Source organism: Dasypus novemcinctus, chromosome 8 (assembly GCF_030445035.2).
Source record: "Dasypus novemcinctus isolate mDasNov1 chromosome 8, mDasNov1.1.hap2, whole genome shotgun sequence".
In the NCBI taxonomy this organism is placed as follows: domain Eukaryota; kingdom Metazoa; phylum Chordata; class Mammalia; order Cingulata; family Dasypodidae; genus Dasypus; species Dasypus novemcinctus.
In genome coordinates, this window is record NC_080680.1 from 118,639,149 (window position 1) to 118,663,733 (window position 24,585).

At 37.3% G+C, this 24,585-nt stretch overlaps 1 pseudogene; it reads left to right on the forward strand.

Annotated features, from left to right (window-relative positions):
• Nucleotides 1-17,426: 17,426 nt before the first annotated feature.
• On the forward strand, nt 17,427-19,506 carry LOC101411558 (mitogen-activated protein kinase 6 pseudogene; annotated as a pseudogene).
• Nucleotides 19,507-24,585: the final 5,079 nt, after the last annotated feature.

Below are 24,585 nucleotides of genomic sequence, written 5' to 3' on the forward strand. Positions count from 1 at the left end.
AGTTCAAAGAATTTAGATAACTACTAAGTCCCTTGCATTCCCACTATCTTTGGATAGATAATGATATCAGCCTTATATAGAGTTATGATAAATAGTGTGTATATATATATATATATTTATAGACCTTTATATGCATAAATCATGTAGCACACAGTATGCGATCAATAGATGTTTTTATTTTAATCATTATTGTCATCTATAACTGTTCTTTCAGCATGCCAGGATAAAGGGAACAGGTATGCTACTGTGCTTATTTTAAGAAGAAGTTTCAACCTATTTGAAGATGTTGTTGGCTGTTGTCTACTATTAAAATATCAGTTTTAAGTTCAGAGGATTGTATTTATTCAAGATCTAGAATTCATTATCTGCTAAATTGGCTGCTTTCCATAAGTTTCCTTTGGCTTTATTTTTATGATTTTTTTTTTCAATTTTAAAATGGCATTAAAAAGGCTTAATATTCCTTATCTGTAAAATAACAATATGCACTTTTATAGGGTTACTGTAAGTATCAAATCAGATGAAATATCCAAAAGCACTGTGAATCTGACACATTTTCTACATTCAAGTCATCACAAGTTCAGACACTACTTTGCAGATCCATTTCTGGATTTATTTTCTTGACAGACTTTAGATAATGAGTAAAAGGCATGATGAGTGGTATTTTTTTTAAACTTCTGATTGAGATTCTTTCATTAAAATGCTAAACCTATACGAAAAAGATAAAATAGAGATATTATTTAAGGCGGTGAAATTGAACAAATTTATGAGATACTTTTTTCAATTTATTTCAGAATTCATTACAAGTTCCTAACTGACCATTATTAAATCTTTGCAGTTTCATTCAGTTTTCCTCAGAAGTTTGTTCAGATATGTTTTGCACTTTACATATTTAATGATGCACCATGTCCAATGCTATATAAATTCTCCTAAACATTTTAACCACAGATTTTGTGACCATTGGCAGTCTTTGTAGAGTGTGTGAGTGTGTGTGTTTGTGTGTGTGCGTGTGTGAATGTGTGTAGGAACAATTACTATTTCCTTTATTTTATTTTGAGACTCTTTTTTTTTTTTTTTTTTTTCCTTTTCGTCATTATACTTTTCTTTTTTCTTTTTTTTTTTTAATTTTTTAATTTTTTATTGACTTTGTAATAATATTACATTAAAAATATATATGTGAGGTCCCATTCAACCCCACCCCCCCACCCCCCCTCTCCCCCCCCCCAACAACACTCGTTCCCATCATCATGACACATCCATTGGATTTGGTAAGTACATCTTTGGGCACCTCTGCACCTCATATACATTGGTTCACATCATGGCCCATACTCTCCTCTATTCCATCATGTAGGCCCTGTGAGGATTTACAATGTCCGGTGATTACCTCTGAAGCACCATCCAGGGCAGCTCCATGTCCCGAAGACGCCTCCACCTCTCATCTCTTCCTGCCTTTCCCCATACCCTTTGTCCATTATGTCCACTTTTCCCAATCCAATGCCACCTCTTCTATGTGGACACTGGATTGGTTGTGTCCATTGCACCTTTATGTCAAGAGGAGGCTCAGATTCCACCTGGATGCTGGATGCAATCCTCCCATTTTCAGTTGTAATCACTCTAGGCTCCATGGTGTGGTGGTTGTCCTTCTTCACCTCCATCTTAGCTGAGTGTGGTAAGTCCAATAAATCAGATTGTAGGTGCTGGAGTCTGTTGAGGCTCAGGATCTGGCTATCACATTGTCAGTCCAGAGATTCAAATCCCCTAAATATATCTTAAACCCCAACATTAACTGCACCTCCAGCACATTAGCATGAAAGTCTTATGAAGGGAGATCCCATCTGAGTCCAGATTCATCACACATAAACACCATTTCCAAAGAGGGGCCATCTGCCCTGGTAGTTAACCCCATCGGCCATGACCATAACTCCCATGGGTCTCTTTAGCCCTCAAAGGAACCAATATCTGGGGGGTGTATCTGCTTTATCTGTCTCTCTGACTCTGCTCAGTTGTGCATGAGGGCAAACCTTCTGCCAGCCTCCAGACTCTTTTTTAGAAACTTGTAGCCATATAAACTCATTTCTCCTTTCCATTTCCCCCTTACTTTAGGTCAAACAGCATTTTAAAGTCATGGTATTTTATGTAGACATGGATATTCTGCTGATCCGCATTGAACCTTCCGTATAAGGTCATTTTCCAGTTGCATCATCAGTTGGTAGTTGATAGTGGTCCCTCGTTGCCAGGGAGGCTCATCCCCGGGTGTCATGTCCCACGCTGGGGGGAAGGCATTGCATTTACATGCTGAGTTTGGCTTCGAGACTGGCCACATTTGAGTAACATGAAGGCTGACAGAAGGAAATTCCCAGGCACAAAGTTGCTCTAGGCCTTGTTATTATTTAGGGTTTATCAGCTCACAAGCATAGTCATTAGTATCAGGGGCTCACTGTTGAACCCTCACTCCCTCCCGGTCCCCACCACTGTACCTGGGAGACTGTCGTTGCTCCCCTAGGGACCACGACAGAGCACCACTGGCCAGGAACCCAGTACCCCCCCTACTGTGGTTTTTAATTGTTGCCACTATGAGTATATCCAAACATTGCCATGCACCCTGGACATATGTTCTGTACCGCTCCCTGTCAGTCATATATCACCTGTCATTGGTATCCCATACCAGTATCCCTCCATTGCCATTGTTGAAACACTCTGTGATCCAGAACTCCCCGAAATTTGAAGCCCAATATAATGTCATGGTCCCTTACTAGGGAATGGCATATAGCGATGAGTTTAAAGGATAGATAAAGAACTTGGATAAAGTTAGATAAAGAACTTAGATAAAGAATGTTGACTTGAAAAAATTCCACATCCTATTTTTTTCTTTTCCCCCCCCCCCCCCCTAATTATTCAGCTTTTCTTCACAGGAGTCCTAGACCACAGCAATGTATATATATAATATACAGCACTCCCACACATCCACCAGAAAACCTTTTCCCTTCCACAGTGATACTCTTACGCCCTATTCATATCATATTTACTTAAAGTGATGTACAGAGTCTGAGACATTAGCTTTCTAACAAGGTGACATCTGTGTTTACATTATGGTGCATACTTTAGGATACACAGTTCTTTACATTTTTAGTTATCCTATGTTTTACATTATGGTTTACATTATCAGTCTGTCATCTCCTATATGTTATGGTGTAATATTACATGTTTTATATCCATCCTTGTGTACTCTCAAGAAACTCCTCTCTTACCCCCCATTTACTTTGGTTCCACACATTTAACGTCCATTTTCCCTTCCACCTTGGTGCCCTCAGTGATAGCCAACCTCCGTTTCCTGAGGAGCCACTTCCAGAGATAGATGGAATAGTGTTCAGGGCCTAACTTGCTCAACTGCCCCAATGCCCTGGGAGCCACCCTTTCTCTCGAGGGATACAGTTCCCTCTATTGGATGGCATTAGTCCTCCCCAGGATGTGGGTCCACCCCCACTCTCACTACTTGGGTTTCTACCCCATGGTGTCACCCACTCTGGCAGAATGAGCATTTAGACATTCCCCAGGAGCCCGTCCTGCATCAGACCCTCCCCTCCGAGCATTCTAAACAGGTAACCCTCTTTATTATATTTTGATATGATTTTCTCGGCATTTTACTCTCCACCAACACCTGACCCTCTCCTGGTTCGTATGCTACCCCTCCCTCCCCCCACTTTTGGGCAACGTTACCCACCCGTCCCTCCCCAGCGACCCTCAAACCCGCAAAGCCCCAAGCAAAGGCAACCCCTTGCCCCCCTTTTATCTCTTCTTTGTGTTCATACTTACCACCATCTCGTCTTAAATTCCACCCCTGCAGACATCGGCTCATATCCTTCCTCCACCCTCCGATTTCCTGCAAGCCTATCGTTCAGTCTCTTGCTATCTAGGGCAGCTTGTTTATTTCATATCATTGAGGTCATGTAGTATTTGTCCTTCAATGTCTGGGTTGCTTCACTCAACATAAGGTTCTCAAGATTCATCCATGTTATCACATGTGTTTGTAGTGTGTTTGTTCTTACAGCCGAGTAGTATTCCATTGTGTGTATATACCACATTTTATTGATCCACTCGTCTGTTGATGGGCATTTGGGTTGATTCCAACTTTTGGCAATAGTGAACAATGCTGCTATGAACATTGGTGTACATATATTGGTTTGTGTTCTTGTTTTCAGTTCTGCTGGGTATATTCCCAGCAGTGGTATTGCTGGGCCATATGGCAAATCTATGGCTAGTTTTTTGAGAAACCGCCATACTGTTCTCCAGAATGGTTGGATCCTTCTGCATTCCCACCAGCAGTGGATGAGTGTTCCCCTTCCTTCACATCCTCTCCAGCACTTGTATTCTTCTGTTTTTTTCATAGCTGCCAATCTTATGGGTGTAAGATGGTATCTCATTGTGGTTTTGATTTGCATTTCCCTGATAGCTAGAGATTTGGAACATTTTTTCATGTGCTTTCTTGCCATTTGTATTTCTTCTTCGGAGAAGTGTCTGTTTAAGTCTTTTTCCCATTTTTTAAATGGATTGTTTATCTTTTTATTTTCAAGATGTAGGAGTTCTTTATATATGCAAGTTATAAGTTTCTTATCAGATATATGATTGCCAAATATTTTCTCCCACTGTGTGGGCTCCCTTTTTACTTTCTTGACAAACTCCTTTGAGGTGCAGAAGGCTTTAATTTTGAGGAAGTCCCATTTATCTATTAGTTCTTTTGCTGCTCGTGCTTTTGGTGAGATATTCATAAATCCATTACCTATTACAAGGTCCTGTAGATGTTTCCCTACACTGCTTTCTAAGGTTTTTATGGTCTTGGTTCTTATATTTAGGTCTTTGATCCATCTTGAGTTGATCTTTGTATAAGGTGTGAGATGGTAATCCTCTTTCATTCTTCTACATATGGCTATCCAGTTCTCCAGACACCATTTGTTGAATAGGCCACTCTCTCCCAGTTGAGAGGGTTTGGTGGCTTTATCGAATATTATGTGGTTGTATATGTGAGGTTCTATATCAGAGCTTTCAATTCGATTCCATTGGTCTATATGTCTCTCCTTATGCCAATACCATGCTGTTTTCACCACCGTAGCTTTATAGTATGTTTTGAAGTCAGGTAGTGTGATTCCTCCAATTTCGTTTTTCTTTTTCAGTATGTCTTTGGCTATTCGGGGTCTCTTTCCTTTCCAAATAAATTTCATAGTTAGTTTTTCTAGTTCCTTAAAGAAGGCTGCATTGATTTTTATTGGGATTGCATTGAATGTGTAGATCAATTTTGGTAGGATAGACATCTTAATAATGTTCAGTCTTCCTATCCATGAACAAGGAATAGTCTTCCATTTATTTAGGTCTTCTTTGATTTCCTTGAACAATCTTGTATAGTTCTCAGTGTATAAGTTCTTTACCTCTTTAGTTAAATTTATTCCTAAGTATTTGATTTTTTTATTTACTATTGTGAATGGTATTTGTTTCTTGATTTCCTCCTGATCTTGCTCATTATTGGTGTACAGAAATGCTACTGATTTTTGCGCATTGATCTTATAACCTGCGACTTTACTAAACTCATTTATGAGTTCTAGAATCTTCGTTGTAGATCTCTCAGGGTTTTCTATGTATAGGATCATGTCATCTGCAAATAATGAAATTTTGACTTCTTCCTTTCCAATTTGAATGCCTTTTATTTCTGGTTCTTGCCTCAGTGCTCGAGCAAGTACTTCTAAGACAATGTTAAATAGGAGCGGCGACAGTGGGCATCCTTGTCTTGTTCCTGAGTTTAGAGGGAAGGAGTCTAGGATTTCTCCATTGTAAACAATATTGGCTTTAGGTTTTTCATATATACTCTTTATCATGTTCAAAAAATTTCCTTGTATTCCAATCATTTGGAGTGTTTTTATCAAGAAAGGGTGCTGTATTTTGTCAAATGCTTTTTCTGCATCAATAGATATAATCATGTGATTTTTTTCCTTCAATCTGTTTATATGGTGTATTACGTTGATTGATTTTCTTATGTTGAACCATCCTTGCATACCTGGGATGAATCCCACTTGGTCGTGGTGTATAATTCGTTTAATGTGTTGTTGAATACGATTAGCAAGTATTTTGTTAAGTATTTTTGCGTCTAGGTTCATTAGAGAAATTGGTCTGTAATTTTCCTTTCTTGTGATGTCTTTGTTTGGCTTTGGTACTAGGGTAATGTTGGCATCATAGAAGGAGTTGGGTAATGTTCTTTCTGTTTCGATGGTTTGGAATAGTTTCAGCAGGATTGGTGTCAGTTCTTTCCGGAATGTTTTATAGAATTCACCTGTGAAGCCATCTGGCCCTGGGCTCTTCTTAGTTGGGAGATTTTTAATAACTGATTCTATCTCTCTGCTTGTGATTGGTTTGTTAAGATCATCAATTTCTTCTTTTGTCAATATGGGCTGTTTATGTGTTTCTAGGAATTTGTCCATTTCCTCTAGATTGTCATTTTTGTTGGAATATAGTTTTTCAAAATATCCTCTTATGATAGTCTTTATTTCTGTGGGGTCAGTGGTGATATCGCCTTTCTCATTTCTTATTTTGTGTATTTGCATCTTCTCTCTTTTTTTCTTTGTTAGTGTTGCTAAAGGTTTGTCAATTTTGTTAATCTTCTCAAAAAACCAGCTCTTGGTCTTGTTTATCTGTTCAAGTGCTTTCTTATTTTCTATTTCATTTAGTTCTGCTCTTATCTTTGTTATTTCCTTCCTTCTTCTTCCTGTTGGGTTACTTTGTTGTTGTTTTTCTAATTCCTTCAAATGTGCAGTTAGTTCTTCAATTTTTGCTCTTTCTTCTTTTTTGATATATGAATTTATGGCTATAAACTTCCCTCTCAGTACTGCTTTTGCTGCATCCCATAAATTTTGGTATGTTGTGTTATCATTATCATTTGTTTCAAGGTAGTCATTGATTTCTTTTGAGATTTCCTCTTTGACCCACTGTTTTTCTAAGAGTGTGTTGTTTAATTTCCAAATCGTGGTGTGAAATCTGGGCTTCTTTCCCTTGCAAATCTCCAGCTTGACTCCACTGTGGTCAGAGATAATGTTTTGTATGATTTCAATCTTTCTGAATTCGTTCAGCCTTTCTTTGTGGCCTAGCATATGATCTATCTTGGAGAATGATCCATGTGCGCTTGAGAAAAATGTATATCCTGCTGTGTTTGGGTGTAGCGATCTATATATGTCTATTAGATCGAGCTCCTCTATTATACTATTCAGATGTTTTGTTTCTTTGGTGATTCTCTTTTGAGATGTTCTGTCCAGAGTTGATAGTGGTGTATTAAAATCCCCCACTATAATTGTAGATGTATCTATTCTTTCACTTAGTTTTTCCAGCGTTTGCCTGACGTATTTAGAGGCACCCTTGTTAGGGGCATAGATATTTATGATTGTTCGATCTTCTTGACAGATTTTCCCTTTCACTAAAATGTAGTATCCTTCTTTGTCTCTCACAATTGTTTCACATTTAAAGTCTATTTTGTCTGATATTAATATAGCTACTCCTGCCTTTTTTTGGTTATTGTTAGCTTGTATGATTGTTTTCCAGCCTTTCACTTTCAATCTCCATGCGTCTCTGGGTCTAAGATGTGTCTCTTGTAGACAGCATATGGATGGGTCATATTTCCTTATCCAGTGTCCCAGTCTGAATCTTTTGATAGGTGAGTTTAATCCATTGACATTCAGTGTTATTACTATCAAGGATTTATTTGTGTTAGCCATATTTTGATTGGATTTGTGTTCATCATATTTTGTTTGTATATTTTTTTTTGTCTTTTTTGTTGTTGTTGTTGGTCTTATACTCTCCTCCAACTTTGCCTTTCCTGTTTTTTCCTTTCTTCCTGCAGAACTCCCTTTAGAATTTCTTGAAGGGGAGGTTTCTTGTTGGTATACTCTTTCAGTTTCTGTTTGTCTGCGAATATTTTGAACTCTCCATCATGTTTGAATGCTAGTTTAGCTGGATAGAGTATTCTTGGTTGGAAATTTTTTTCCTTTAGTACCTTGACTATATCATACCACTGTCTTCTTGCCTCCATGGTTTCAGAAGAGAAATCAGCACTTAATCTAATTGAGCTTCCCTTGTATGTGATGGTTTTCTTTTCTCTTGCTGCTTTTAGGATTTTCTCTTTGTCTTGAGCATTGGATAATTTGACAAGTATATGTCTTGGGGTGGGCCTGTTGGGGTTTATGACTTGTGGAGTGCGCTGTGCTTCTTGGATATGTACATCTGTCTCTTTCAGTAGATTTGGGAAGTTTTCAGCCATTATTTCCTGCAACACTCTTTCTGACCCCTTTCCCTTCTCTTCACCTTCTGGAATGCCTATAATACGTATGTTTGAGCGTTTTGCATTGTCATTCAGGTCCCTAAATCCTAATTGGATTTTTTCTATCTTCTTATTGACCCCTTCTACTATCTGTTTGATTTCTGATGTACTGTCTTCCACATCACTAATTCTCTGCTCTGTCTCTTCTAGTCTGCTGATATTTGCTGCAAGTGTATTTTTGATTTCTTGAACTGTGGTGTTCATTCCCATCATATCTGTTATGTTTTTGCGTATGTCTGCAATTTCCCCTCCAAGTGATGTCTTCATGTTGTTAACCTCTTTCATTACTGCATCAAATTTGTCGGTGATAAATGTTCTGAGATCTTTCATTGCTTGTGCCAAGTTTTGCTCCCCTTCGTGATTATTGGTTTGTTGATTGGATTCAGCCATGTTTTCCTGATTATTGGTTTGGTTCGTAGATTTTTGTTGCTTTCTGGTCATCTCTTTATTTTGACGAATTTAATCAGTTCCTTAGCTTCTTTGTCTGCTCTTGGAGGTTAATTAGTTGTTATTTTTGCACAGGTGTTATATCTTCTCTTTGTCACTTTTTTCTTCTTATTCTAGTTACTTGTTGTTGGTTAAGTTCACTTTAGAGGAAAGTATTAGTGTTGGGGAAAGGCAATTGTGTAAGCAAGGGAAAAGTGTAAAGTTGTATTGGTGATGTATGTTAATAAAGCAGGAATATGAGATCTGGAAGGATGGAGGTTAGATTCATGTAGATTGTATAGAGTTATAGCTGTAGGTAGAGTACCTTTTATGAAGTTGATGACTGAATTTGGGAGGAATATGGTATGAACTACACAGCTATTGTTTTCATGAGAGAGGGAAAAAGAAAAGAAAGGTAATAGTTTCAAGAGTGGATAATAGATAGAAAACAGAACAAAGGTATTAGAAATTAAGAGTTAGACACTTTGTGGATCAAAGAACGGGAGGTGGGGGGTGGAATATAGGAGAGACAGTAGATGATAGTGGATATCAAGATGCAGGGGAAGGGGGATAGTGTAGGTAGCCTAAATCAGTTCACACAGAAATGAGGCAGTGGAGGATGGGAAAACCCAGCAAATGTGAGGTGTTCCCTGTAGCACCTATTGTATACTTGAATTAAAGTAAAAATAAGTGGAAGATGAGGGACAAGAGGGAAAGAGAAAACCGAAAAAAAAAAAAAAACTAATTATAATAAAGAAAAAAGAAAGGCAAGAAGAAAGGAAGAAAGAAAAAGAGGATGGGCAAACGGTGGGGAACGGATAGGGAGAAGAGAGATACAGGTACACACGTGTCACAATTGCAACACTATCTAAAACAACAACTTCCCCCCGCTTTGCCCTAAAACCCCCCCGTCTGTCTGCCCAAATGGGTCTGCAAGCACCTCCCTTCCCACAAACCCCCAATAGGCCGCCCAGGGCCCACGAACTCCCCGGTACTGCAGATGCTCAAAAAAAAAAAAAAAAAAAAAAATTAAGTAAAATTAAAAAAAAAAAAAAAAAAAACAAAACCAGAAACCCCTCCGCAGGCCCGGCTCCGCCCGCCGCGGAGGCTTGGACCGGCTCTGCCCGGCTCCTCACGCCGCCTTGGCCTGGCCTGGCTCCGCCCAGCTTCGCTCGCTACAGCGGCCCAGCCGGCTCCGGCGTCCACCTCCCGCCACCGCGGCCTGGACCGGCCCTGCCCGGCTCCGTACCCGCCGCGGCCTGACCCGGGCCCGCCCGGCTCCAAACGCTACCGCGGCCCGCAGCCGGGGCCTGCACCGGCCCCGCCCGGCTCCAAGCGCTACCGCGGCCCGCAGCCGGGGCCTGCACCGGCCCCGCCCGGCTCCAAGCGCTACCGCGGCCGGCAGCCGGGGCCTGCACCGGCCCCGCCCGGCTCCAAGCGCTACCGCGGCCGGCAGCCGGGGCCTGCACCGGCCCCGCCCGGCTCCAAGCGCTACCGCGGCCCGCAGCCGGGGCCTGCACCGGCCCCGCCCGGCTCCAAGCGCTACCGCGGCCCGCAGCCGGGGCCTGCACCGGCCCCGCCCGGCTCCAAACGCTACCGCGGCCCGGCTCGGCCTGGCTCGGCCCCGCCCGGCCCCGCTCCGGCGTCCGCCGCTGCGGCCCGGCCTGGCTCAGCCCCACCGAGCGGGGCTAGATGCCTCGTCTCCGCCTACCCAAGAAGGGAATCCTCTACAGGTAGCTGGGATCTCCGTGTATATTTCACAGATGAATCCTCTCTGTTACCTTCCCTCCAAATCGATGTCCAGACACCTCCGGACCAGCAAAAATCCCGAAACAATCCGGTCCCAAAGAGTCTCCAACGCCGCCCAGCCGATTCCCTGCAGAAGACTCTAACAGGGATGTTCACTCAGCCGCCATCTTGCCCATCTCTATTTTGAGACTCTTAACACAGATCTGAATACTCCCCAATTTTTGCAATAGACAAATTTGTTTCTTTATATGCTAATTGCTGCCCTATCAAATAGGAAAAATAGTCATACAATGGGGGATAATGTTGGAATGTTTGAAATTGAATGTTCTTCTTTCATTCCAGAGTTCTTGTTATTAATATCCACTGTGAATATCAAAAATATCGTTGATGAGCATATAGATCGTGTCTCTGCAGTATCCCTGCAACCTATTTCCTTTTATATTGTAAACAGGTACTGTGAATTGACTGACAGGCCTAAGCTGATTATGGTCATCTTGTCTCTCTTGTTTGCAGGTTATAGAACTAAGGAAATGAGTTCATGACATTGCTTTACACTTAGGAATAAATTTATGAATGGGCATGTGATTCAATGAGATATAATGTTGAGGTTTCTGAGGTCTTTATGGATTTTTAAAAAAATTTTGCTAGAGCTCCAGGGAGAGAGGTTTTATGCATTTTTAAAAAAGTGTTGTTCAGAAGTGTGAGGCATTCCTTTGATTATCAGACTGAGGATGAATCTGAAAATTAGAGGAGGTTGGGAGGAAAGAAACATAGAGAAGTGAATCAAAATAAATTCTTTAGAATTAACTCAAACCTGAAGCTTGCTTTTCCTTTGGACTTCCAGTTATGTATGATAATACATTTCCTTATATTTAATTCTATTTTCTTTGTGTTTATTTTTGACAAAAACAATGAAAAATCTGGTATAAAAGGAAGAGGGTAGTGTGTATAGATTCAGGCTGATCTGGATTTGAATCCATTCTGATTCATTACCAATTTTCTCTATTCATGTAATATAATCTATATGATTTCCATGTTCTTGTTTTGTAAAATTGTCATAATAAAGCTTCCTGTATTACCATAAAATTATTGTATGGATAATTTCATCAATATGTATAGAGAACTTGACCAAGATCATGTGCTTGATGAATTTTGCCTATAATTATCATAATTACTATTTTAATAGTAGATATTATTTAAAATGATTAAGTTGACCAGAGCTTTGATTAAGTCCATCAAGAAATTTTCTGTATGTTGGTGTATGCTATTTACATTTCAGAAGAATAAGTACAGATTGAAAACACAGATAAGATCCCTGAGGAATGTTTTAAATTCTTTAAAAATTCACTATGAATTTGTATTTAAATTTTTGATGATTTTATTTTAGGATAATATTCTCTAAAATTGAAGTGTATCTATTTTTCAGGCATTGGGCATAAAGTCATTATATCATAAAAACCTAAATTTGAAACCAGGTATCTTAGATAACCTAACCTGACTGTAGGACTGTCCAGTGTGTTTTACAGGTTCTTATCAATTAGTTTCAATTTCAGGGCATTTGTAGACAACATATTTCCTTCTCACACCCTTTATTTGTTTTTAAAAATTCATTCAAAATACTTACCCTCACATAGCTCAAAGGCTTAATTCAGAAACAAAATAAAAGCATATAGTTATGGATGCATTTGATGAACCATTTCCATGTCTTTGTTCTGAACACTTCATTGTTCTAAAGTGCTCTAAACACTTATTTATTTAACATCATTAAACATTTACTGTTTACTTTTGTATTAGTCAGCCAAAAGGATGCAGATGCAAAGTACCAGAGGTCTGCTGGACTTTATAAAGGGTATTTATTTGGGGTAGGAGCTTACAGTCATAAGGTCATAAAAGATTAAGTTACTTCCCTCACAAAAGTCTGTTGCCACGTATTGGAGCAAGATGGCTGCCAGTTTCTATAAGTGTTCAGCCTTCCTCTCCCCCCTAAGTCTCCACAGTCCCAGCTTCTTCCGATCTCAGCTGTAGGCTGGAGGGCTTGTCTCTCTCTGTCTTTGGAGCTCTTTTCTTTCAGGGCTCAGCTGAAGCTGTATGCTGTAAAGTTCATTTCTCTTCCCAGGGCCTCTGCAGTCTAATGAGCTGTCTCTCTTCTCCTGTGTTCTTCTTCTCTGTATATTTACCTCCCTGTGTACCTCTGTTTTATCCCCAAGGGGGCTGGGACTTGACGCTGAGTCACAGTCTAATGATGTGGTTGGATCAGAGCCATAATTTTAATGTAATTTAATCAGATGTCTCAGCCAAATCTAAATACAGTCAAAGGGTTATCACACCAGGGGAACTGGCCAGTTTACAAATATAATCTATATTTCTTTTTGGAATTCATAAATAATATCAAACTGCTACAACTTAATATTTATTGATTGTTCTAAAGTGTTCTAAACTCTGCATTATTCTAAACACTTTATATATATTGCTTTAGTTAAATCTCACCAAAACTCTATGATATAGGTACTATTACCATTTTTATTTTACGAATGAGGAAATTGAGATATCAAGAGACTGAGTAAAATAAATCAACATAGCTAGTAATTTGATTGTCCAAAATTTTAACTCAAGGATATTAGAGGTACATTGTCATAACTTCTAGCCAGTAGTGCCTTTCACAAATGATTAAAATAATTCAGGTGTATACTTAATAACTACTTACTATTCCTTACCTCATGGGGAAAAGAACCATTACTTAGCCTTGATTTAAAGAAGAGAAAACTAAAGCAAGAGATTAACAACTTGACCAACTTCAAACAGGATGGAAATGGTGGAATTGAGATGTCAAACAAAGTGGTCAAATGTCATCAACTATACTTTTAACCACTTTGCTATGCTGTTCAGGGAAACAGAAGAGTTATTTGTAAGTGAGATAACATAAAATGTCAGTTTGTCAAATCAAATTTACATGAGCGACATTAATCAATATCCAGCTATACTAATGATTTTAAGGAAAAAGGTAATAAAAATCCAGGTAGATAAATTTTTAAACTTCTTAATATTTAGTCAATCAGGTTATTAGGCTGTTTAAATTTCAATACCAATTTGAATAGGAAATATTGAAAGCAATGAAAAGAGTAGAACTGATTCTTTAAAAGAAAATGTACTTCAACCATTTGAATGCTTATATGTCCCAATAAAGTCACTGTATATTACATACATTGCTGTTAAAAGAATATTAAATAGTACCTTTGAACATGGTCATTATTGCTATTGTTTAGTCGCATGCTTAATATATTAAGCATTACATGTGTGGTGCCTCACTTAATTTTCACAGCAACCCATTTGATTATGAGAAATTGAGTTCCAATAAAATTGTATAGCTTGCCCAAGGTCAGATACCATTGTTTATCAATTTTATTGATTATATTTTGTTTTTCAATGAAAGACAGAGACTGAATACATGTTTCATATTATAGGTTACTAAAGAAAGATACCAGGTAAATACAATGAGGGATTCTGGATTAGCTCTTAACTGGAAAAACAAAACTCTTAACTGGAATAATATTGGGGCCTTTGAAAAATATGCATAATACTCTAAATTTTTTAAAAAACAGCATTGTATCATTGTTAAATTTCTTGATTTTGATACTTATATTGTGGTTATTTAAAGAAAGACCTCATTCTTAAGAAATACAGAATAAAGTACTTAGGGGACAAAGGAAAAATAAGTCTAACACACGAAAAGTTCAGGAAAAAATGTATTCATGTAAGAGAAGAAAGAGAAGAAAGAGAGAAATAAAGTTATTTTTAAAATGGGGGAAAGATAATCAGTTGGTTAATATGGATAAAGGGTATATGCAACTTTTCTGTAAATCTGAAATTTAAAAAATAAAATGAGTTACTCTTGCTACCTCATTCTTTATCTGTAAAATGAAGATACCAATGCCTTAGGTCTTGGAACCTTGTGAGCATCAAAAAAATAATAATCTATTTAAGCACATAGGAGGATGGCTAAAAATAAGAAGTGTTCAATATTTTTATTTATTTTCAGAGTAAATACATAAGTATTAAATTATTTAAGTAATTTCCCTGGAATCATATTGCTGGAAAGTAGCATAGCTGTACCTCAGAACATATAGCTTCCAATCTCTAAGCCTGTGATATTTAAAAAAATTTTTTTTAGAGAAGTCATAGGTTTACAAACAAATCATAAAAAATTCAGCATTCCCATTTTATCCCATTCTTAATACTTTGCATTAATGTGATACTTATAACAATTGATGAAAGAATATTAAAATTGCACTATTAAATATAGTCCATAGTTTATATTAGGGTGCATTTTTCCCATAACACCTTGCACTAGGATGGTACATTTGTTATAACTCATGAAAGACCATTTTTATAATTGTACTACTAACTATAGTCCATTGTTCACATTAGAGTTGTGTAGTGATATGTTTTCTGTTTTAATTTATATTATAGTAACATATATACAACTTAAAATTTCCCCGTTTGACCACATTCACATATATAATTCAGTGCTGTTAATTACACTTACAATGTTGTGCTACCATCACCACCATCCATTTCTTAACATTTACAATCAACAAAAATAAAAATTCTGTACAAATTAAACATTAACTCCCCATTCCCTACACTAAACCCAGCCCTTGGAAATGTATATCCTAGACTATAACCCCATGAATTTGCTTGTTCTAATTATTTCATATTAGTGAGATCATACAATATTTGTACTTTTGTGTCTAGCTTATTTCATTTAACCTGATGGGTTCAAGATTTATCTACATTTTTACATGAACCAAGAACTTCATTCTAAAATTTTTAATGCTGACTAATATTCCATTGTATGTATATACAGCAGTTTATTTATCCATGCATCATTTGATGTACATTTGGGTTACTTCCATATTTTGGCAATTGTGACTAATGTAACTGTGAACATCAATATGCAAACATCCATGTGAGTCATTGGTAACAGTTCTTTGGGGAATATACCTAGTAGCAGGATTGCTGGGTCATATGATAATTCTATACTTAGTTTTCTGAGGAACTGCCATACTGTCTTTCACAGTGGTTGCGTTATTTTACGTTCCCACCATCAATGAATAAGTGCTCCTTTTTCCTCTGCATCCTCTCTACCACTTGTAATTTTCTTTTTTTTAATGGTTCCCATTCTAGCAGATGTGAAATGGTTTCTCATTGTGGTTTTGACTTGTATTTCCCTAATAACTAATGAAATTTAGCATCTTTTCATGTGCTTTTTAGCCATTCAAAAATGTTCTTTGGAGAAATGTCTATTTATGTCTTTTGTCCATTTTTAATTGGGTTATTTCTCTTTTTTATTGTTGTCAGATTTCTTACATATTCTGGATATATAAGCCCTTATTGGGATATGTGGTTCCAAATATTTTGCCCCAATGAATAGGTTTTCTTTTCATTTTTATTATAAAGTACTTTAATGCAAAAAAGTTTTAAATTTTAATGAGGCCCCATTTATCTATTTTTCCTTTTGCTGCTTATGCACTGGGTGTAAATTCTAAGAAACTATTGCTTAGCATAGGATTTGAAGATGATTCCCTACATTTTCTTGTAGGAATTTTATAGTCCTGGTTCTTATGATCAGGACTTTGGTCCATTTTGAGTTCAATTTTGTATAAGGTCTGAGATAGGGATCCTCTTTCATTTTTAACATCTGGATATCCAGTTCTGTCAGCATCATTTGTCGAAGAGACTTTTCTTCCCCAGTTGTATGGATTTGGCAGCCTTGTCAAAAATCAATTGGGGAGGAAGAGTTGTAGCTCAGTGGTTGAGCACCTGCTTCCCATGTAGGAGGTCCTGGGTTCAATCCCTGGTACCTTAAAACAACAACAACAAAACAAAAACAAAAACAAAGGGAGTAAGGAAGGAAAGTAAGGAAAAGAGAAAAAAATTAATTGACCAGGCCCTTCACTGGCCTGCAGGTGGGGCCCTGCCAGCCCCACCTGCTAGCCACCTGCTAGCTCCAGAGTCTGCCCAGCTAGCTTGCTTTGCCCCTTGAACGAGGCTGAGGGGCTATGGCCAGGGAGAGTTGGCCAGGTGCAAGAGGTGGGTGGAGTCTCGCCCTCTTGGCAAGCTGCCTTTCTAAATACTCGCTGTGTCCTCACCCCAATCACTTGGCCTCAGGTGGCTTCTGCCAGGCAAACTCTGGTGGACTTGGCAAATTGCTTAGAACATGACACTTATCCAGCTAATCTTAGAGCCCTGAAGTCCTTTGCCCAATCTAGTCATAAATGAAGTTGTATCAGAGTAAGATGGACGGTAGCTTTGATTGAAACGGTGGTGAGCTGGAGCCACCTGATCACTAACAAAGGAACTTCCTTTAACCAACAATTGCCAGGGCTGCCTTTCAAAATAAAAACAGAAAGAAAAAAAAAAGGGGGGAAATAGGGCTTACCAGAACCTTAGATCGATGCTGCTCAGACCAGTCAAGGCTGAATGTGTCTGCACTGTGAGAAGAATGTTCACGGAACGCTATTGTGTGCATAATTATTCACAGTTTTGTTAAATATTTAATCGTTTAGCACAAGTACATATGAGTGCAGAGTATGTCATTTCATTCCATTTGAATGTCTTCAGTGTTTTCTTTAAATGTATGCAGAGTTGCTGCCCCTTTCTTGAACTATGAGTACAGCAATCTTTTTAAGTCCCAATATGAGTAGAGGATTCTGAGCTTTAAATCTAAGGGGAACTCAGCAGCCTGGTTGGCACATGCAGTGAACATCAAGAAACCATCTTGCTGTGGAAACAGAATTATTTTTCTTCTTCCTCTTTGAAATATCTTTCCTTTTGATACAAATTTTCTTCCTTGTTTACACAAGTTCAACAATTCAAAAGGAAAATGCATAGTGAAGGTTTCAAAATGGCAGGGAAATTAAGTCTCATGAACATTTGTGGTTTTCATTTGGGCTCTAGGTATATGGTCTTAAAACCATTGGGTTGTGGAGGCAATGGCTTGTTTTTTTCTGCTGTTGACAGTGACTGTGACAAAAGAGTAACCATCAAGAAAATTGTCCTTACTGATTCCCAGAGTGTCAAACATGCTCTACATGAAATCAGAATTGTTAGAAGACTTGATCATGATAACACTGTAGAAGAGTTTGAAATTCTTGGTCAAAGTGGAAGCCAGTTAACAAACGATATGGGCTCTCTTACTGAACTGAACAGTGTTTACAGTGTTAATATTGTTCAGGAGTACGTGAAGACAGACTTGGCTAATATGCTGGAGCAGAGCGCTTTACTGGAGGAGCTTGTCAGATTATTCATGTATTCAGCTGCTACATGGGGTCAAGTATATTCACCCTGCAAACATACTGCAAATAGATCTCAAACCAGGTAATCTTTTCATGAACACCAAAGACTTGGTGCTGAAGACAGGTGACTTTGGTCTTACATGGATCATTGATCCCCATTATACCCATAAGGGTCATCTTTCTGAAGAATTGGTTACTAAATGATACAGATCTCCACATCTTTTACTTTCTCTAGTAATTACACTAAAGCCATTGACGTGTGGGCTGCAGGCTGCATCTTTGTCGAAATGCCAACTAGTAAAACCCTCTCTCCAGGTGCATATGGACTTGAACAGATGCAGGTGATTTTGGAAAATTTTCCCATTGCACATGAGGAAGATTATCAGGAACTTCTCAGCATAATTCCAGTTTACATTAGAAATGAAATAACTGAGCCACAAAAAACCTTAAACTTATCTGCTTCAAGGAATTAGTCAAGAAGCCCTGGATTTCCTGGAACAGATTTTGTCATTTAGCCCTATGAATTGGGTTGACAGCAGAAAAAGCACTCTCCTATACTTACATGAACATATATTCTTTTCCAACGGATGAGCCAATTTCAAGGCTTTTTTTTCCTATTGAAAATGAAGTTGATGATATTTTGCTTATGATTGAAACTCACAGTCATATTTATAACTGGAAAGTGACCATGACTGTCAGTTTCAGAGCTTGATTGGCCTATGCATAGCAACTTAGATATTGAGAAAGTTCAGCTTGACCCAAGAGCTCTGTCTAATGTTACTGATGAAAAAGAAATACAAGTTGATCCTCAAAAATATTTGAATGGAGATCAGGAAAAGTATCTGGACCATTCTGCTTTTGATACCAAGCACTCTACTGAGCCTTGTTGGCAGTAAAAAGATCATCATGAAAACAAATATTGTGATCTGGAATGTAGCCATACTTGTAACTACAAAATGAGGTCATCAGCATATTTAGATAACTCAGTTTGGAGAGAGAGTGAAGCTAATCATTATTATGAACCCAAGCTTATTATAGATCTTTCCAATTGGAAAGAACAAAACAAAGAAAAAACTGGTAATAAAGGCAAGCCAAAATGTGAAAAGAATGGATTGGTCAAAGCCCACATAGCTCTAGAAGAAACATCATAGCAACTGACTGAAAAAGAAAGGCAAAAGAATCAGGGATTTAACACTTTCATTTCTTTTTTGTAAAAACTATTCAACTTAGTTTGCAATATGAACCTACTGGTATTGTTGATAAAATAAATGACTTGAATAGCTCACTGTCCCAACTGGAATTGAAAAGCTTGATATTGAAGTTAGTAAGCCGAGAAAAAGAGGAAAAAGGAATGACAAATTTGGCTCAATTAGAAGCCTTGTACCAGTCTTCTTGGGATAGCCAGTTTGTGACTGATGAGGAGGACTGTTTTCTTATGTCAGTTTTGTTGTGAGGTAAGGAAGATGAACAAATTGAGAAGGAAAACACTTATACCAGTTACTTGGACAAGTTCTTTAGTAGGAAAGAAGATGCTGAAATGTAAGAAACTAAGCTAGTAGAGGATGGGAAGCTTGGGGGAGAGGAAATGAGGAAGGAATTCTGAACAACAATGGGGAGTTCCTCTTTACCAAGCAGCTGGAATCCATAGGCACATGGAAGTGCTTAAGTTACATCATTATTATAGTTTAAAGTTGTACATAAGACATATTTGTTTTTATTGTATATTTTTACTGAATGATCTATTCTGTTTCAAGGCAAGCATGAATAAAATTAGGTTAAATGTAGGGCATGACATCACAGTCTCTTAGAAATTTCTATCATCTATTTTATTTTACTGAATACTGTCTGTATCTTTGGTTATCCTGTTTAAAGAAAAAGGACAAATAAATCATAACCAGCAAAAAAAAAAATAGTTGGTTCTAGGTGTGAGTCTATTTCTGAAATCTCACTTAAATTCCATTGGTCTGTATATCTATCCTTATGCCATTATCATGCTGTTTTGAACACTGTAGCTTTGTAATAAGCTTTTTATAAAAAGGAAGTGCTGGGGATTGAATCCAGGACCTCATGCATGGCAAGCAGGCATTCAACCAGTTGAGCTACATACACTCCCTATAATAAGCTTTAAAGAGAGGAAGTATGAGGCCTCAAAATTCATTCTTCTTTTTCAAGATGGTAGTGGTAGTTTGGTATTATTTATGAATCTCCCCAAAAGAGAAAGATTACATTTGTAAACTTGTCTGTTCCTCTGGGTGTGATGCCCTTTGGTTATATTAAATTCAAAAGTTTTAAATGTACTTGATAAAATCAATTTAGGGCTTCTGATTGGGCTACATCAGTAAGGTGTAGCTTGGGTTGTGTTCTCATCCCCTTTGGCCAAATAAACAGACACTCACTCAAGAAGACATATAGAAATAGACATGGAAAAAGAGAGAGCTCTGTCCTGTTTGATCTTGGGGACCCAGAGAGAGATGGGTCATTTGCCTGATAGCTTACAACTGACCTTGTGAAGAGATGAGATCAACTGAGCAGCTAAGAAGGCCCAGAAAGAAAGAAGTCCTGTGCCAGCCTGTAGCTGAGAAAGGGTAAGGCTGAACCTTCACAGAAATAGGCAACCATCTTGCTTCAAGATGGGGCAACTGACTTTGGTAAGAAACCAACCTTGAGTTAGACTTTTTATGGCTTTGTAATTGTAAGCTTTTACCCCAAATAAATACCCTTTATAAAAGCCAACAGATTTCTCATACTTTGCATCAGCACCTCTTTGCCTGACTAATACAATGTCCATGGTGTAGCAGTTTGATATAGTCTATGAATTCCAAAAATAGATATTAGATTATGTTTGTAAACTGGTCTTTTCCTCTAGGCATATTAGATTATATTGGATTGAGAGATTTCACTTTTACTTGATGAAATAATGATTGGGGCTTTGATTGGGTCATGTCAGTAGGATGTTAAGTCCCTGCCAGAGAAACCAGACCACAGAGAAGGTGAGAGTGTCCGAGCTGGAGCCCTGGGAAGTAAGCTCGCAGCAGAAGAGCACAGAGAAGCAGATAAGTGAGGAAACAGAGGCTGCATTAGACACAGCACAAGTCCCGAGAAGAGAGGTGAGCTGTTCACCTGATAGTTTGCAGTTGCAGAGACCAGAGTCCTAAGCAGCTGAACCCAGAGAGAAATGAGCCCTGGGAGGACAAGACTTACTTCTGCCTCCAGCTGATACTGGAAGAAGCTGGGACACACAAAGCCTTCAGAGGAAAAGGGAGGCTGAATCCTTACATATATCGCCCACCATCATGCAACAACATGCAGCAACAGACTTTGGTGAGGGAAGTAACTTGTGCTTTATGGCCTGGTAACTATAAGCTTCTACTCCAAATAAATACCCTTCATAAAAATCAACCAATTTCTGGTATTTTGCATAAGCACCCCTTTGGGTGACTTATACACATGGTTAACTTCATGCCTACATATTTGTCCTTTTAGTTGCTATTTTAATTGAAATTTTTTTCTTGATTTCCTTCTCATATTGCTGATTACTAGTGTATAAAAACTACTGATTTTTGCATGTTGATCTTGTATCTTGCCATTTTGCTGACCTCATTTATTAGCTCTGGTAGCTTTGTTGTAGGTTTTTCAGGGCTTTCTATATATGGAATTATGTCAACTGCAAATAGTGGAAGTTTATATCTTCCTTTCCAAATTGAATGCTTTGTATTTCTTTTTCTTGCTCTGTCCAGTACAATGTTGAATAATATCTGTGACAATGAGCATCCTTGTCTTGCACCAGATCTTAGAGTGAATGATTTTAGTATTTTATTGAGTATGATGTTATTTTTCAGTTTTTCATATATGCCCTTAATCATAATGAGAAAGTTTCCTCTATTCCTATTTTCCTAAGTGTTTTTGTCAAAACAGGATGTTGACTTTTTTGTCAAATGTCTTTTCTGTGTCAATTTAAATGATCCTGTTGTTGTTCTCCCCCTCCATTTTGTTAATAGACTGATTTTCTTATGTTGAATCATCCTTGCATACCTGGGATAAAACCCATTTAATCATGGTGTATAATTCTTTTAATGAGCTCTTTAATGTGATTTGCAATAATTTATTGAGGATTTTTGCATCTATATTCATTAGGAAATTGGTCCATAATTTTCTTTTCTCATATCTTTGTTATTAGGGTGATTTTGACTCATAGAATGAATAAAATAATGTATCCTTCTGTTCAGTTTTTTGTAAGTGCTGAGTAGGATTTTTATTAATTCTTCTTGGAGGGTTAGTAGTGAAGCCATCTGGTCTTGGGCTTTTCTTTGTTTAGAGGGTTTTCATATCTGATTCAATTTCTTTACTAGTAATGGGTCTGCTGAGGTTTTCTATTTATTCTAGGGTCACTGTAAGTTGTTTGTGTGTTTCTAGGAAGTTTTCCATTTCATCTAGGTTGTCTAATTTGTTGGCACACAGTTAGTTCTAGTATACTCTTATGATCCTTTTTATTTCTGAAGAGTTAGTAATAACCCTTCCTCCCATCACTCATTGCTGGTTTTATTTATTTGCATCCTATCTAATTTTTTTCATTGTCGGTCTAGCTAAGAATTTGCCAATTTTACTGCTCTTTTCAAAGAATCAACTTTCGGTTTTGTGAATGTTCTCTTTTATTATTCTCTATTTCATGTTTCTGTTTTAATCATTGTTATTTGTTTCCTTCTTCCTTTTGCTTCTGCTTGCTGCTTTTTTCTAACTATTCCAGGTGTGCAGTTAGGGCTTTGGTTTTAAATCTTCTTCTTCCTTAATGTAAGCATTTAGGGCTATGTGTTTTCCTCATAGCATTGCTTTCACTGCATAAGTTTTGATATGTTGTGTTCTCACTTCATTCATCTCAAGATATTTACTGATTTCCTTGTAATTTATTATTTGATTGTTTAAGAGTGTGTTATTTAACTTACACGTATTTATGGATTTTTCAGTTCTCTGCCTGTTATTGATTTCTAGTTTCATCCCATATGGTCAAAGAAGATACTTTGTATAATTTCAATCTTTTTAATTTTATTGAGACTTGGTTTTGGATCCAACCTGTGGTCTCTCCAGGAGAACAATACATGCAGATTTGAGAAGAATGTATATCCTGCTATTTGGGGGTATGATGTTCTGCATATGCCTTTTATATCTAGTTCATCTGTAATATTACTCAAGCTCTCTGTTTCCTCATGGATCTTCTGTCTGGATGTTCTATATATTGAGGAGAGTTGTGTATTGAAATCTGCAACTATTATTGTAGAGGTGCCTCTTTTTCCCTTCAATTTTGCCAGGATTTGCCTCATGTATTTTGGGACACCAGGGTCAGGCATAAATATTATGGTTTTTATTTTCCTTTGTTGATTACCCCCTTTATTGATATATAACATCCCTTTTGTCTCTTGTAACATCTTTTAACTTAAAGTCAAAAATTTTTGACCCACATTACCTCTTTATATTTTGCATGTCCATTATTAGGAACTACAATACACCTTTACTTATATAATTGTAATCTGACCGTCATTTCTTCACATTAATCCAAGCCATCTCTCTCCTGTCTTTTCCTTTCAACCTGCAGAAACCCCTTCAGTAATTCTTGTAAGGCAGGTTTTTTGTTTAAAAAGTCTTTCAGTTTCTGTTTATCTGTGAATATTTTAAATTTTCTCTCATTTTTGAAGGACAGTTTTGCTGGATAAAGAAATTTTGGCTGGTATTTTTTTTCTTTTTCAATACTTTAAATATATCATACTGCTGCCTTATTGCCTTTATGGTTTCTGATGAGAAATTTGCACTTAATTTATTGAGGTTCCTTTGTATGTTGAAAGTTGCTTTTCTCTTGCTACTTTCAAAATGTATTTATCTTTGGCAGTTGACGTTCTGATTAGTATGTGTCTTGGAGTAGGTCTATTAACTTTCACTCTTTTTGAAGTACATTGTGTTCTTGGACATGTATATTTATGTCATTCATAAAAGTTTGGAAATTTTTGGTAATTATTTCCTCAAATATTCTTTCTCCCTCTTTTATATTTATTTCTTCTTCTGGGACACCAATGAGGTGTATGTTTGTGAGTTGGATGGTGTCACTCAAATCCCTAAGACACTGCTCAATTTTTTTTCTTTTCTTTTCTCTATTTGTTCTTCTGACTGCATAATTTCCATTGTCCTGTCTTCTTGTTCAATGATTTTTTTCTTCTCTATATTCAAATATGGTGTTGTATATCTCTAGTGTGTGTTTTTTTTTGTCTCTTCTAGTGTGACTTTCATCCCCATAATTTCTGACATTTGCAATAAAAAGAGAATTAAAAAAAAACAAATACAAGAGTGAAATATAATCAACCAGCACAACCTGAAATTTTATAATAAAGTATTTCATCAAGCGACTCCAATCGATAATTATAATGAAGATGAATCTTGTAAATAGAAGTTATCTTGTCTAGTACTATCATCACATTTTTTTCACAGAACAGTTTTTCCCTGAATGGGAAAATTAAATGTTGTTGTTCAAGTACATTCCTCTAATCTTTTGAATAAAAATGTATTCTTTTCTTTCTGAAAGGGTTTGTTCAGAACATGACAAAAATATTAAATATGTTGGTTTAGACCAAAAGGAAAGAAACTAAGGAAAACTAAATTTAGTATAGCCTGTAAAAATCAACCAACGTGTTATTTACAGGTTTGATATCACTGAAGCTTGAATAATCCATAATTTGAAATTAAAATTTTATAAAAATAAAATATCCATCATATGCCTGTCATATG